This window comes from Mustela lutreola, chromosome 8 (assembly GCF_030435805.1).
Source record: "Mustela lutreola isolate mMusLut2 chromosome 8, mMusLut2.pri, whole genome shotgun sequence".
Classification (NCBI taxonomy): Eukaryota; Metazoa; Chordata; class Mammalia; order Carnivora; family Mustelidae; genus Mustela; species Mustela lutreola.
This window is the reverse complement of record NC_081297.1, coordinates 60,823,304-60,840,692: the sequence shown is the minus strand read 5'-3', so window position 1 is coordinate 60,840,692 and position 17,389 is coordinate 60,823,304. Positions and strand designations below refer to the sequence as shown.

Below are 17,389 nucleotides of genomic sequence, written 5' to 3'. Positions count from 1 at the left end.
TGGTGTTGGCACTCATAGATGTAGTGGATCCCATAGGTGATTTCTTCTTGCTGTCTGCTTTTGTGGGTTATCCAGTGCCTCCTCCCGTCACTAAGAATCTCTCATCTGCATGACTTTTGGCTTGGCTGCTGGTGCTCCCCTCTGTGTCTCTGACCTCCCTCTCCTGTGTCAGGTTACAGGGTGCCCTCCTGATGGTGTTGATCCTAAGGTGAACCAGGGGGGGCTTCCTCTCAAGGGACCCTATCTCCACCCCGTGGGAAACCCATGCAACATTTGTCTTCCAGCTTCTGGACATGTGTGACAGGCACAGCTTCTTTTTTGGAATTTTCTGGAGAAAGGGTAATATCAATCCTCATTCCTTCAAATCCAGAGGACACACATCATGCTCTCTAAATACTTCTGTCGACAGCTCTCCATTTAGCTTAATGTGAAGAGGGGAAGCACACTCTTTTTCTCTGGTGCGTTGATGTTCCTCTCCAAAGGAATTCCCAACGATGGGACTTTAAGCTCCAATAATTCTCCAGTTTCTTTCATAGATTCTGGAGATTGGTGATGGGGAACGGCAGAACGCTTTGAACTATCTCTGGCCTGCAAAGGTGGTGTAGCATCTTGCCTTGGAAGTAAGGTTACTTGGTACCCTTCCCCCCTCCCCCTTCTTGCAGTCTTTTGCCAAAAGAAAGACAAAAAGGTCTCATTCAGAAGAATTTGTCATCCCATTTATACTGCTTTTCTCAATGGATGCTCTATGGTAATATTTTTCTTTTTCTTCTTCTTTTTTTAAATTAATTTATTTATTTTCAGAAAAACAGTATTGGTAATATTTTTCAATGCTAACAACTACACATCTGCATGCTTATCTTAACAGATTATGTTTCTTCATTTTGTTTATTTTTTTCTTCATTTTAATTATTAAAAAATTCAAAGGCAATGTATGCTTTTGTAAAAATTTGGTAAATATGGAAAGGTGAACATCCCCCCCCTCTTTTTTTTTAAAGATTTTTATTTATTTATTTGACAGACAGAGATCACAATAGGCAGAGAGGCAGGCAGAGAGAGAGGAGAAAGCAGGCTCCCTGCTGAGCAGAGAGTCCGATCCCAGGACCCTGGGATCATGACCAGAGCCAAAGGCAGAGGCTTTAACCCACTGAGCCACCAGGCACCCCTGAACATTCTCTTTTACTCAATGACTGAAATTCTTTTCTCTTCCCTGTAAGAAGCCATCTCAATTTTCTATGTGTCTTTTCAAATCTTTTATCACCCACTTACAAAGATGTATATGGATTTAGACATTAAGAACAGGACTATATTATGTCTACAGCTTAATGTCTTCATGATTTGACTTCTTTATGAGTACATGGAGCCTTATCTCATTCTTTTAAACTACAGCCAAATATTTCAAAGAATAAATGTACTGTTCTTTTATTTTTTAAGCACTTCCTTACTGATGGATTTTTTTGGGGGGCGTGTTTCTAATTTTTCCCTACTATTAGTAACGCTAAAGTGGAATTCTTTCTGTACATGCGTGAATATTTTTAAAGGACGGACTCTTAGAAGTTCAATTGTTGGTCCATTTCAAATCTTGATAGATATTTTCTTCCTAGAAGTTATTCTGGTTATATCTTCATCAATAGTGTATGAAAGTCCCTGTTTCCCCTGCCCTTACTGGTCATCAGTAGATACTATCAGTAATGAAAATTTTGGCCAATTTGATGGACCAAAAAAATAACATTTTGTTGTTATTTTACTCTGGATGTCCCTGCTTACCAGTAGGTTTGAATATCCTTCGATAGGACTATTAGACTTTTGTGTTTTCTTTCCTGTGAATCATTTGTTTAGGTCCATTGGCTTCTTCTTCTTTTTCTTCTTCTTCTTTTTTAAGTTTTATACCTCTCTGATAGTATCTCCTTAAATACTTTCATTACTAACCTTTTGTTTTGCATATATTTCTAGGCAAGGCTGACCAGTTTTCTTTCATTCAGAATGTTTCTTTCCATGTTGAGAAAACTCCATGCATAACACCCATGGTCTCAATGCACTCCTAAGTAAGAATGACTTAAGGGGTGCCTGAGTGGCTCAGTCAGTTGAACATCCAGCTTTTGATTTTGACTTAGCTCATGATCTCAGGGTCATGAGATCTAGTCCCACCTCGGGTTCTGTGCTGGGTGTGGAACTCACTTAAGATTCTCCCCCTCCCTCTGTTACCCACCCCTGTCATGCATGCACACATTCTCTCTCTCTCAAAAAAAAAAAAAAAAAAATAACTTAAAAAGTTTGGAAAAAGAGCCTGGGGATGGGGTGTGTGGCTGGGTGTCTTGTTGTCCTCCTTCCCTTGGGGCCCAACCTGCTCATAGAGAGCAATGTGTTCTGCTGTTCTTCCCCATGCTGGGAGCTTCCTTCGTGGGATGGCCTGTGGTGGCCCAGCCCTCTCTGTGAATAGATGGACAACTGTGATTCTTTTTCGGATCAAGTAGTAGAAAGTGTCTTTAATAGAGACACGAACTGTATCCTCTGTTACCAGAATTATTAGTAGGAAAGATGATATCTTGATTATTCTCTGCCATATTCTTTAAGAAAAGGTAATTTTTTATTTTGAAATACTTTTAAACTTCAAAAAAACTTACACGAATAAACAAAGAACTTCTGTATACCCTTCTTCCCAATTGCTCATTTGATAATAATTTACCACATTCACTTTATAATTTTCTCACTTTCTATTATTTTCAGCAATATGAGAGATTTTAGGAAATCTCTCATACACATTTGTGTATTTCCTAAAAAAAAAAAAAAAGGGGGTATTCTTCTAAATACCCGTGGGTTTATTCATTAAAATCAGAAGATTAACTGATACAGTATTAGTATTTAATCCATGTTTAAATGATGTCAACTGTCCCAGTCATATTCTTGTAGCAAAACAAATACGTGACAAGACAACAGCAGCAAAACCAATTCTTCCCTATTATGCCTTGACTTTTTTTTTTTTTTTCCAGAACTGAATCTTGGATGATGCATATTTGGTTTTCATATCTCTTTTAGCCTCTTTCAATCTGGGAAATTTCATTGCTGTATCTCCTGGGTCCAGAAAAGGAATTCACAAGTATTTGTTGAATGGATTAATACCAAGTAGCTTTCCAATTAAAAGCTACAAGGAAAAGAAAACATTGAGAACCAGGTGATAGAGAAACACAAGCAGAAATTAAAGTTGGAGGGGGTTACTGCAGAAGTGAGACCTGTTCCTCCCCCAGGAGCTCTTCCCAGGAGAGACTTGAAGCCAGGAATCAATAAGCCCAAGGAGAAACTGACCAAGGGGATGTTCGTAAAGGTAAGTAAGCAAATTGTGATTCTTGGAAGAGCCAGGCTCATCATTCCTTCTGCCCTCCTCCTGTTTCCAGAGTGACTGGCTGAAGGCTTTGCCCTAGAGGGAGCCTACAGACCTGCACTAACTCTAGGCCCTCAGGTGGTCACAGATATGAAAAAGCAAGCAGGACTGTCCCTTAGCAGGAGACGCAGGCTTGTCTGTTGGTTCAACTTCTATACAACCACAGACCTTAATGGGAAACCCTTCGGTCAGCGTCCTCATCCTATGTAGCTCTTTAGGCCTTCCAGGAGAGAGATCTATCATGGAAACTGACATAAAGAAAGTTGTAGAAACCTTTGCTAGATATTTAAAGCATTACTAAGTGCCAGGAGAGGGAGGCCTAAAGGTACCTCACTTAAAACAAAGATTTACCAAATATTTGAGAAAAACAGTCTAAAAAAGAACTAAGACACATGTACAGAATAACTGATTCACAGCAAAACAACCTTTTTTTCATTTCATATACAATAGCAATTACTTAGAAAACAATGACTGGCTATGAAATCCACAAAACTAGGGTAAATTTCCACGAGGAGCCATTAAACAAGAAAGACTTAATATTTTATTTAATTTTTTTACTTAAAAGATTTTAAAAATTTATTTGAGAGAGAGAGATAGAGAGTGAGAGCACACGCATGAGCACCGGGGAGCAGCAGGCAGAGGGAGAGGGAGAAGCAGGCTCCCCACTAAGCAGGGAGCCCCAAGTGGGGCTCGATCCCAGAACCCCAGGAATCATGACCTGAGCCAAAATCAGACATTTAACTGACTGAGCCAGCCAGGCACCCCCCAAAAGTCTTAAGATTTTAAAGATAATGTGAAAAGAAAGTAATTACTAGGAGGGCTGAGTAACTGAAAGTACTTCACTAAAGATTTGGAAATTAATTTTTTTTTAAAGATTTTATTTATTTGACAGAGAGAAACAGTGAGAGAGGGAATGCAAGTAGGGGGAGTGGGAGAAGGAGAAGCAGGCTTCCCACTGAGAAAGGACCTGAGGTGGGATTGGATCCCTGGACCCTGGGATCATGACCTGAGCCGAAGGCAGATGTTTAACCGATTAAGTCATGCAGGCACCCTGTTTTTTTTTTTTTTTTAAATGTAAAACAAAAAGGCAATAGAAATTTTGATTAAAAAGTTAAGAGATATAGATAAGCTCAGAAGAACAAATGTTCATTTAAGAGAAGCTAAGGAGAAGAAAACAGAAGGGAGACAAAAAAAGCCAAAGGAAATAGCAGAAGGAAATTTCTCCGAGGGCACCTTACACTTAAGACTTCAGATCCACATAGGGGCATGAGAGGACAAAATAAAACAAGATGAAACAAGAGAGCGAGACAAACCATAAGAGGCTCTTAATCATAGGAAAGGAATTGAGGGCTGCTGTAAGGGAGGGAGGTGGAGGAATGGGTAATTGGGTGGTGGGCATTAAGGAAGGCATATGATGTAATGAGCACTGGGCATTATAGGAGAGTGATGAATCATGGGTCTATATCTCTGAAACCAATAATATATTATGTGTTAATTAATTGAATTTAAATAAAAAATTTTTAAAAAATAAGTTAAAACTAAAGTATGAACACACACAGACACACAGACACACACACACACAGAGACTTTAGATCCAGAGTGCCCCTTAAGGGTAGGTAGGAATACTGAAAGACCTGCCCATCTAAATTTTTGAATTTTATGGGTAAGGAAAAGTCTTTTAATTTACAGAGAAATAAGCCACTCAAAGAGGAAAGCAAATCAGATTAGCAGTGTATTATCTTCAACACAGGAAGCTAAAAGGACAATGGAGCAGAGTCTGCCAAAGTTTAAAGCTGCATTATCTGTAGCCAGTTACCCATTCTGAGGCCAAATTAAAGAACTATCAGAGCATATCACTCAGCCTCCTTTTTTGGAATAATTGGTCCACAAACAATACAATTGCAAGAAAGGAGAACATGATATAGAAGAAAGGAAGATAAGCAGACAAGTCCATAGAATTTATAACTAAATGTAAAAAGTTCTTGTTATAATCACTGTGTTTAATATAATTAAAAGAAGTGATTCCTAAAATAGAAATACAGTTTCCATTATATTGAATTGTTGATTACTACTTTATGTATTTTAATAAAATACATATAAAATTATATATTACTATCTTATATGTTATGTATTATATGTTCATGAAAACTAACAATATCTGAAATAAAATGTTATTTCATTAAAATCTTGGAAGACTGAGGGGCGCCTGGGTGGCTCAGTGGGTTAAGCCGCTGCCTTCGGCTCAGGTCATGATCTCAGGGTCCTGGGATCGAGTCCCGCATCGGGCTCTCTGCTCAGCAGGGAGCCTGCTTCCTTCTCTCTCTCTCTCTGCCTGCCTCTCAGTGTACTTGTAATTTCTCTCTGTCAAATAAATAAATAAAATCTTTAAAAAAAAAAAAAAAAAACAAAAAAAAAACAAAAAAAAAAACAAAAAAAATCTTGGAAGACTGAATGGAACAGAGGGGTAAGCATACATACTACAGATTTAATTTTGGCGGGAGAAAGTGATGGATATTAATTGTTGGTACTGATACAAAAATAGCTTTAAATAGGTTTGCTAGAATTTACATATATTTACTAATGGAATGAGTCCAGTATGTCCATGTTGGCAGTGTGTTACTTGCTTACTTAGTATCAGTTCTTGCTTTCTTCCTTAGTTACAGAGTTCTGATTTCACTTAGGGAGGTAAAGTGTGTGTTTAAAGGACAGCATTCTGCAGTGATGTGGTGGCTACTAAATGGCAATGGAAGTGTTGTGTGAAATGTCAGGAAAGGCTTCTCAAAAGGAGCTGACCCAGCTGACCTGAGCGCTTCGTGGCCTTTGCCCTTCTTTCTTCCTCCTGCTTGGAAGTTGGACACAGAGGCCAAAGAACTCACAGACAGCTATGATCTTAAGAAATCAGAGTTCTGTTCTAAGGATTGGGGAGCAGGAAGAGAAGAGCTGGATGGATTTCTGAGGCCAGTGGAGCCTCTATACCAGTCCTGGGCTGACTTCCCTCTAGATTTTTATTGCTTGGGAAAGAGAAAAAAAAAGCATGCCTTTAAGTTGTTCATTTTGGAGTTTCTATTCCATGTGGTCAAACTGAATCCTAACTGATTCACAGATCTTCCAAACGGATAGAGGAACAGGAACAACAACAAAGACTTAATCAATCCAGTAAAGGTTAAGAAAGCAGAAGGAAAAAGAAAAAAAGAAATAAAGAACAACAAGAAAAAAATAAATGGCGGGTTAGAAAGTATACTGAAATCATAGATTTCTTTTCTAAAAGACACACCAAAAAATGATTCACAATAGCTGAAAATAAAGGGTTGTTAAAGACATGTGAGATGAAGGGTGCCTGGGTGGCTCAGTTGGTTAGGCGGCTGCCTTTGGCTCAGGTCATGATCCCAGGATCCTAGGATTTAATCCTGCATTGGGCTCCCTGCTCAGTAGAGAGTCTGCTTCTCCCTCTCCCTCTGCTTTCTGCTCTGCCTACTTGTGCTCCCTCTCTATCTCTCTGTCAAATAAATAAATAAAATCTTAAGAAAACAAAAGATGTGTGAGGTGAATGGATGGCAATATTCGTAGCTGGCACAATAGAATTCAAGGCCCAGTGGTATTTCAAATAGCATTGCTAAGAAAAAAGTAAAATATGCCAGGAAGATATAATAGTTACAAATTTTTATGCACTGAGCTTGCATGGAAACAGCAAAAACTGTTAAAAAAATGAGGTGTATCTGACAAAACCAAAATCCCTGTAGGAGATGTCACTCTGTGAGTCTCAAGAAGTGATGATTCACGTGAACCAGATATAATTTTGTGTATAGATGATTTGAATAATGGACAATGGACAAAGTTGTTTTGAATGTTATACCCAGTGAAGAGAGAGTAAGCACTATTTTTAACACTCACAAGGCTTTGCAAAATCAATTATATACTAGGTACCAGAGAAAATCTGAATCAGTGCTCCAAGAAGAAATTATAAAGGCCACGTTCTCTTAACACAGGATACTACCACAGTTTAGAAATTAAGGTGAAAGAGAACTAGTGGTGATTAAAACAACAACAACAACAACAACAACAACAAAGTACCGCTGGGGAGAAAGAATAGTCTTCATAATAATTGTTGGGTCAACAAGAAAACTGAACCTTGAATTCTGTAACCAGTGCAGTTCTTAGCAGACCCCTGGTGTTTAGTGTTTCTTTGAAAAAAACACACACACACACAAAATACAAAAAACCCTAGCAAACATAAATTCAGTGGCTGGCTTAGTGGCTAGAAATGGCCAACCAAAGACCCTGGAAAAAAGGAGAGGAGGAGATTAATTGATATAAAGCCAGATATTGTTAACTAAATTTAAAACAAAGCAATCCCAACAGAAAGAAGCACGGCTCTCCCCCAAAACCTTCTTTTCCCTCTGAGGTGTGACTTGCTCACACTCCTACAGCTGAGCCCTTGGGTTGAGTGCAAACATGTTGGTCACTTTAGACTCTATTGCAGTGGCCAGACATCCCACTAACACCCCCTCCTCCAAGGAGTCTGGGTCCTCTGCCTACCCCTCCTCATTGCCACATCTACTGAGCTCCCCGACAGCCCCCTTTCATCAAGGAAGACTGACTCCTGGACATTGGTCTTCCCTTCTGTTTCAGTATTCTGGACAACTGCGAGGATTCGTGAGTTTGACCCACTCAGCAGTCTGGGTTCCCTGTTCCTTGTCTTCTTCTTGACTTTCATCCCAACTCCCATGGCCAGTCCCTGGACCTGGTCATTACTCAGAGCTACTATGCTTCTTAAAAACACTGACCATAATCTCCGACCCTTCCAACGCTCTCATTCTGATGCTTCCTTTATACCTATTTTTCAAATATCACTTCCTGGACATCTATATTCTCTTTGTACATATTTGCTGATTCCAGTCTTCACTTGCTTCCCTTTCCAGGTTAAGTTACATGGCCCACCACTTAGACAACTCTTGTGCCAATGTACGCTATTATCTGGCATCATTTTTATGAACTCTGACAAAATTCCCACCCTTGAAGAATCCAGTTATCTGCCTACTCCAGTATTATTCCATAAGTTTACTGAGCATTTCTAGTTAAGAAAATACACAAAATTTTAAAGACGATACCTTCACATTTCTGGTTTAAAATCTCAGGCCCTCGACTCTCCAAACAAATCCGCAATGCTTGCCTAGTTAGTGCTGCCTCCCATTCTCCACAGAAGCTATGGCAGACTTTATTCTAGCTCCGTAAATCTCCCACCCCAGAACATCCTGCCTCACCCACAGAGTGAAGCTCATCCGCTTCACAGAGAAAATAGAAGGGCTTGGACATAAATTTGTTTCCTGGCAACATCTATAATGTTAAATGTACTCACATGCACTTTTTCTCTCTTCCATAATTATGATGTTCAGAGTTTTCTTCTCTCTTGTCTAAGACAATCTAGGATCTAAATGCCATCTTCTGCCCTCTTAGAACTCTTGCTCTGTGGATTATTTCCACTCCCTCCTGCACTCTAATTTCTCCTGGCATTTTTAAAACAAAAATGAAACAGGGCTTACAAGGTCCTTTGTGATCTTGCCTCTTCCTGTCGCTCTGCAGCATTATGCTGATACATTTCTCACCTGTTGGTCTATGTCCTGGCCATGCAGGTTTTCTGTCAGTACTTCAGTGTGCCTTATTCTCACTTGTCCAAGGATTTTGCACATATTGATCCTTATTTCTGGAATGCCACCTACCGCTTCATCTTCAATCTCCATATTTGAGTAATGCCTTTTACATGTTTCTTCTTATATTCCCTTCTCTAATGAACCTCACCTACACCGCTTAATAGCTCTAGCATAGCACTTATCATTTTGATATACTGAGAGATTTATTTTTCTGGTCCTCCTCATTCTTGTTTTCTCCAAAAAGACTGAGACTGTTCTGTTCAGTGTTGAACTCCTGACATGTGGAACATGTGAACCATTCAACATTTTTGGTTGGATTGGGTCAATCCTTTGACTGGATCTTTGGCCTTAAAGCATAATGCAGAACTTTAGGAAGCTTAATTGGGTCATATGGGAAGTATATTTTGTGTGGTTGACAGTCCTAAATGGTGCTATTCATCAAGCTAAAATTGAAACCTTGGAATTTTCCAGTTGGGAGAGATGAAGTCTAAAGTCATCAGTGTCTGAAGAAATGAGCCAGAGAGAGGTTTTCGTTGTACATGGTCATATTTATCCTGCTCTGTCCCTGACCCCAACTAGAAAACATGGCCAGTGAGGGTCCCCAGTCTAATCTGGCCTCTTCCTCCAAGCATTTTCTCTCCTGAAAAAGGAGTGAAGGGTAATCTTGGCTTTCTCCTAGAGATGAATACAATGATATATTTCAATGAAGAAGCTTAATCAATGAAACTGAGAAATAATATCTGAGCTCCATTAGTGCAATTCTGCTTGGGCATCTTACTCAATTTAGGTATTCTTGACAAATGCCCCTTATCTGGATAGTTTTTTATTTTTTAATTCAAAGGATTTGATTATTACTTTGGGATTTTATATTTTCTGTGGTGGAAGCAAAGAGTGTCAAATGCTTAAAGTGGGTATTGAGTAGTGTGGCTATCTGCGCTGGTTTGCCTGGTGCAGTCTCAGTTTAGACCTATTTTTTTCCCCAGGGTCTGGTTTGGGTTAACATGTGACCTAGATTTTGCATACATTAGCAAAATTAATATTATTTTTAACTGAGGTTAAATAAGTAAACTGAGGTCATTTGGTAGACCTTCATTTTGCATTTAAGTGGTGGTCTCACTGGGTAGTGTGAGAAACCCACACTCTCATTTTAACACATGGTTAAATCTGAAAGACAGCTCGTGATATGCTTTCTTACTTCTTCTTATCTTTTATAGATGTGATTTGACTAAAACCTCACTTTGAAAGACAGCATGCAGTGCACTCTGATACAAAATAGTGTGCCTACTTGGAATAGTTAGGGACAGTGATTTCCTTCAGGTCTTTGATGGTGGTGGGAGAAGAGTTTGACATGGTTCCCTCTGCTGGCCAATTGAAATGTCAGCTACTTGGGGTTTCACCCTGTGAAGTGGCCTAGGAAGTGCAACAAAAATTAGGGTATAGGTTGACAGAGACAACAGGAAAATTGGGCAGTTATGAGAGATATTTATGGGACCAGAGGCTGATCAGGTTTGTAATAGAGATGAATACAATGATATATTTCAATATATCATATCAATAGACAAATAGTAAATAGCCCAACTTTCTTTGTGATAGTATTTTGGTCAATTGTTTTATAGTTCAAATCTCATTTACTTATTTTATTGTTTGGTATGGTTTTGAGAATTTTGAGCACTTTTGGCAGCAATGAACTAAAACAAAAACAAACAAAAACCAAGTAGCTGATATTCATTTCCTACAGAAAGTTGCTGATGGACATGACACTTGTCAAAATATTTGACATTTATTACCCATTCCCAAAACTGTAGTGTTATGGTTTGAAGGTTTTATCCCCCTAAAATTCTTAAGTTGAAATCCTCATGCCCAGAGTGATGGTATTAGGAGGTGGGGACTCTGGGAGGAGCTGAATTCATTAGGGTGGAGGCCCTATAAATGAGATTAGTGCCCTTATAAAGAGACTTACAAAGAGAGCACCTGTGTCCCTTCTACCAGATGAAGATACAGTGAGACTCGATCTTGGACTTTCCAACTTGCAAAACTGTGTGAAATAAATTTCTGTTGTTCATAAGCTCCTTGGCTTATGGTAGTTTTGTTACAGCAACTCAAAGAAACCAAGACACAAAGTCCTATCCCTGACCACAGAAAGCCAGAAGACACAAGACTGTTGAAGAAGCATTACCATCCAAGGCAAGTCTGTCATAATTTAAGAAGACAGTGCTCAAAGGCAAAGCTCTAACGTCTACAGCTGCAGAAAGTGTATTTTTGTATTACTCTATGAGAGGATGACTTTCATTTAGATCAAATGGCTGTTCTCAACTAATTTTGTTAGCTTTAAATTCCAAGTTTCCTTGAGCGTGTGTGAAAAATGAACTTCTGGCTGTTAAATTATTGGCTCCATTAATGAAAGGATTTGGTAAACATTTAAAAGATGCCCATTTTATATGAATGTCATCAGATATTTTAAGTAGAAAATCATCTAATTCCAATAATGGTTCAGTATTTTTCCCATTCAATTCATGGACTCAGAATAAAGATTTTGGAAGTTCACTTGACATTGGGAAAGTTATTGTAAATTTAGTTAGTTAAACAGTTTAAATTTGAAGATAAAAATTATTTGGGGGAGGCTGGGTGGCTCAGTTGGTCTGCCTTCGGCTCAAGTCATGATCCTGGAGTCCTCACATGGAGCCCTGCATTGAGCCCTGCATCGGGCTCCAGGCTCTGTGGGGAGTCTGCTTCTCCTTCCCTCTGCTACTCCCCCTGCTTGCATACTCTCTCTCTCAAATGAATAAATAAAATCTTAAAAAAAATTATTTGTTTTTATGGTGATAATAGGAATATAAGTTTTGGTGGGTCATAATGTCATGGTAAAAATGTTATAAAATTAAAAAAATAGGAATGTGCCTGTGGTGCACGTATAACTTATATTTGGGGCCAAATAAGTGACAATATTCTACCAATCCAGTTGGTTACAGTTGTCAAAACTTACAAATATACATTAAATTTATAAATACATATATAAAATGACAAGCTCGCATATAATTAATATATGTTTAAGGACACATATATACATAATAAATATGCATATACAAGCATAAATCATAAATTATATGGATACTGCTTATGAGGAAGCTGATACCATCAACTTAATTTAGAAAATAAGCAGAATAATTATTATTGGTTTATATTCATGGATATTAGTCTGTGAATTCTGAGTACATTTTGTTTAAAATTCACTGGAAGTCTTTATTCAAAGTATTCATTAAATGCCAAACACTTCAGTATTTGAAGCTTTTAATAAATTGCCATGTTTGAAAAGAAAGCCTGCAACAGAAGGACACTGAAATTTATTTACATGAAAGCAAGTGAAACACCAAACAAACCAAATGATCAGCACTCAAACATTTTACAAGGTTTAATTTTGAGATTTTAGAATAGCTCAACCTCGTGGGAAGAATGTTTTGTTAGAGGTTCTATATTTAAACAAACAAATTGACATTCTATTCTGGAATTTGCTGCAATTAAGGAGCCCTATGATGTTGCGTCATCTAAATTTGGTGTAACATTCAAAGGATTGTAAGGAAAGATTACTTGTCAGTTCTTTTTGCCTTCTAAAAATATTTGTCAGGTAATGCTATTCTCAACAGGCTAGAAGACAGTATCTATGGAAATTTCTGAAATATTTACACATTTCAATAAGGAAAAATTAGAATACAGTATTTTATTTGGCAGAATTTTCTGAGTTTACCAATTACTTCAGCAATTGCAGAGAGAGTGTTTTTCTCACTTAAAATATTATGATCTACAGAAAAGAGTTAATTAAAGGTGCCAACAATTTCAAATTTATTACCATAAAAAGCAACTTTGGCAAAAAAGGTTGGCAGAAATAAAGATAATAAAGTCATATTGAAAGAATATTCTTGAGAATAAAACCGGTTGACATGGTGTCGGACAGAGAGGGCTGAGACAGAGGTCGAAGTCTGTGAGTATACACCCTGATAATTATTCTGCTTACGTTATTTTTTAGTGCATTGTTTGAGGCATGATGTGTCTATTATAGTCTATGAATTCCAACAACTGTATTATAACTTGCTAAAAAATATTAGTGCTTGCCATTCTGTAATTTTCTGTGTTGGAACTGTTAGGAATAAATGATCTTCCAGAAACAATCCACCTTGAACTCCCTGGGTGAGTGATGTTTAATCATATCACCTGCCAATTTCTGCGAACCTCTGGGAAACTATCAGGTCATGAGAATCAATAGAGGAGAGTATTGATTACCTTGAAGTGATTTCTTTGTCAAACATAGGGCACTGAGGTCTCTTGAAAATACAGCACTGGGAGCTGACTCGGGTCACCCTTCCTATCTGACTTATTGTTTAGGCAAAGAGGAGAACATCAGTGAAACTTCCAGGGACAAAATCGACCCTTATTTGTCTCTGACCCCTGTGGAGAGGAAAAAGCCAAGGCAGGATTTTAGGAAAATGTTATTGTCAGAATCTATGTCTTAGAGAAATCAAAACAAACGGGGAACTCAGGAGTACAGCTCCAAGGCTACATTTTGCAAAGTGGTAAGCAATAATGTCAATGATCGTAATCTCTTACGATTTGGGTCACCTGCACAATGTGTGTTTCTCTACTAGTTTTCCACTACATATTAGTCTTCTTTTAGGGGATTCAAATATTGAAAACATTTGATTCATGTTAAAGTGCCATGTAAAGACACCCCCCCTCCCCCCAGCCCTAAGCAAAACCAAAACACCGCCTAGAAAATGAGTCTACAATAATCTGGGAAGGAGATAAAAGATTGTTCATAGACACTTAAACCATGTCAGATAATCTGGGGTTGTTTATCCAGGGCATTTAAATAATAATTTAAATAATAATGCAGTTTGTATAAAATTGTTCATACTTTAGTTTAAATGAAAAGAAATCTGGCATAGTCCTTATGCACAATAATGACTAAGGATCCCAAGCTGGCCTACTTGGCGCCTGTCCTTCCTCACTGAACATTGTTGGAGAAAATCACAAGCCGGCTGGTCTTGGTTTAAATGTATCCCTACAAACCTATACTGGGCGCTTATCACTGCCTGTCAGCCTGACTACATTTCTCTAGTAAATATGCTCCCCACTCACTCCTTGCCTTCCCTCCTCAAACCTTCTGTGAACACTGAGCTACTTTTTGTGCTCAGGGCCTTTTCATGACTTTAACCATCTTTTCTACTCATCAGTCCTGTCTCTTTCTATCCCAGGTCGCTCTTTGACTTCTAGACTTTTCTGTACAACTTGCTGGTGGACTTCCACGGAAGGTCTCACAGCTGTCTCAAACTCAGTATCATCTCTGTTATCCTCACTGCCCACAACTGCTCTTCCTTTGGTGTCTCTCATCCCACTTACTGGCATGAACACATTCTTATATGACCAGGTGAGATACCTTGGGATTGCCCTAGCTTTGTCAGCATTCTCACTCATCCCCACATCTAATCAGTTATGTGACCCGGTAGAGTCCTTTGGATTCTTCCCCTTTATGTTCAGTGCCAAGCCCTCACTGTCTCTCATATCAGCGAGTTTACCTGCCCACGGTCTGATCCATCCTCTGGTTGTTGCCAGAATGGTTTTTAAAATTTAAATATGATCTTGTCATTTCCTGCTTAAGATCTTCTAACTCTTCTCTGCTGCTCCTCAGAATAAACCTCTGATATTTAACAGAGTAAACATGGCCTTTTGTGATCTGGCCCTGCCACATTGTTAGTTTTTTTCTCTCCTCAATCCTTTATTTGACGTTATGTATTTGACACAGGTTTTTTTTTTTTTTTCCCCCTATTAACTTAAAACTTTCCCTCTGCTGTTCCCTAAACCCAGGAGTCCTTGCCTTATTTCAAGCTTGTCTAAATCTACTCATTCTTTCAGACTCAGACGAAAAATCTCTATTAAAAGCTTTTCCTAGAGTTCTCAGAATCGTTCCTATTCTTTTAAGTGAGGATCAGGGATTTTGCCTTTGGGCTTCCATGGCACCCTGTGGAGTATGGGCCCAGCGAGTTTCCCTAGGACAGGCCCTATGAGAAGTGTTGGAAGGAGGTTAAGGCATGTCTGGTTGGTGGAGAATGTCCTGTCAGCCCCCACACGCCCCTCTGCCCACCCATCTGACTGGCTGCTTTTTGTAGGGGCTGGAGGGTCAGGTATGCCTGCAGGAGGCAGAGGGCTCATTGTGAAATAAATGAAAATAAAGCCATCAGGAATTGGAGGGTCTAGGGGCCAGTTGGTTCTCTGATCAAGAGTATTCAGAAGAGATTCCTGACAGTGAGGGGTAGAGTTAGGGGGATAGTGGGAGATGGGACAGGACAGGCATGCGTAGGCCCTCACTTCCCTATGAGATAAACTTTCTGTCGGGCAATAGTTATAGAGAGTTGACAATGGCAGATTTCCATCATCAAAGGTTTCACAATTGGGTTTGGGATTGAATTTGAGATAGAGAATATTTAATTTGCCTTGCTCCTACTGGGGGATATCACAGAAGAGATAAAATGAAGTGGTGATGTGCTTCAGGGTCAGTGGGTGGAGAAAAGGGGATTTCTGGATAAATATTTAAAGGCGGTATGGACTCGGAAGTTGGTTAGATAAAGGGATTGAGGGAATCAATAAGCACCGCATGCCTGAGGGGTTGAGTCTGGGAGTGCATTGGTGAGTGTGTGTGTGTGGTATATGGATGGGTGGTGGGCAAAGGGAAGAACTGACTCCAGGACCCAAATAGTCTCCAGCAGCAGAGCCTTAGAGTTGAGCACTTAGCCAACCATTGTAACTTTGCAATTTTTACAAGTCTTTCTGAAGAGTGGAGTGGGTCTCTGACACCAACAGCAAAACGGGCACCAAGCAGGGGCTTTATAAACATCATTGCTTACTATTGACCCATTTCTCTAGTTGCCTCACTTCTGACCCCAGGAGTTAATTAGGAAATTATTACAGAATTGGGGGCTTGAGAAATAGGAACATATGTTCTGAGTATCTCTCCCCTCTATTTTATAATAAATCCCAGGTTCAAGGTTATTAAATGTAAAGAAAGGGAAGGAATTGAACATGTGAGTTGGGGAGGTACCTGTTTTGAAGAAGATTCCTCCCTTGGCATGTGTCCTGTTGAAGGGCTTTTCTCCATGAAGTCTTCTTAGAGCTGAGGGACATCCCTGTATTTGCAAAGTTGGGTATCCTCCACCTACAGACTTTTCTGAACTTTTCTCATTCTTTCTGCTTGTGCAGATCTTGCCTGGAAGTTGGATCGCAAATAGAGACCCACCCCAAAGGGAGAAGATGACTTTAACTCACTGGAATTGAGATGTAGACAGAGGCTGCGCTATGAGAGTCATTGTACCCTGATTCCTGCAACCCATGTGACTCATCTTCTCTGCCAAAAACCTCTGGTGTTGCCCCTTTGCTCCTCTGATGCCTTTGACCCTTCACCTTGGCCTGGGTGGAGGGCAGAGGAGACATATGACTGGAACACAGTGGAGCTGAATTTTTATTGGATGCCTCAGAAGAGCCTTGATTCAGTCCTTGAGAGTCAACATCTGGCCAGTCCTGGTCCTTTGTGGATAAATTTGATTTTTTCCAACAGTTACATCAATGCTATTTTCTGACTACCATTGCTTCCACTTTGGCTTACTTTCCTTTAATGACACACTGGGCAGATACCATGACTTTCTGGTCAGTTGATAATTGAGGGTCCATTCTTGAATATTTACTTTCAAGCTTTGTGTAAACGTTATCTCACTTTTTCCTGTCTGCCCAGGCTAAGCACATGGACCGAGGGAGCGCCAGGGACATGTGTGCACTGATTCTGAGATGCCTTGTGTTCATTGGACTAATGAGGCCCTAGCTTATATTTTCCATCCCCTGCTTCTTAGGACAGGGTTCTGCACACTGGTATGAGAACTAGAGAGAGAACATGCTGGACATGAGGACAGTCAGACATAGAATCACTAGGATCTTCTTAGGCTATTCCCCCTGGGTTTCCCTCTAGCTCCTGGGCACTGAGGTCAGAGAAATTAATTTGTTAAGATTCCTCCCTACAAGGAGTTTAAAGTCTGGGACTGATATTGAACTTAAAACAAAAGGTGTGAGATTAATCGTACTTGTAATAAGAAGCCACTAGAAAAGAAAGGTCATAATTCAGGGATAGTGGGAGTGAAAGGAAGAACCTGTGTTGGATAAAAACTGTAGTGTCTGTGAGGACAGGACTTGACCAGCAGAGCAGCTCCAGAGAGTGAGAGGGGTGGGGAGGAAGGTGGTGTGGCCTCGATGGGCACGAGATGGGGAGTCTGAGCTAGAAGACGAGAGTCCAAGTGGGATATGTATGTGCACATGTGAGTGCATGTATGTG

General features: G+C 39.5%; 1 long non-coding RNA gene across 1 annotated transcript in view; it reads right to left on the bottom strand.

The window, feature by feature from the left end:
* Positions 1-16,360, bottom strand: part of LOC131838650 (uncharacterized) — a 31,608-nt gene extending 15,248 nt beyond the window's left edge. Inside the window, exon 1 of the long non-coding RNA XR_009356660.1 lies at positions 16,112-16,360. This is a non-coding gene — a long non-coding RNA (uncharacterized LOC131838650). The remainder of the gene's footprint in view (positions 1-16,111) is intronic.
* Positions 16,361-17,389: the final 1,029 nt, after the last annotated feature.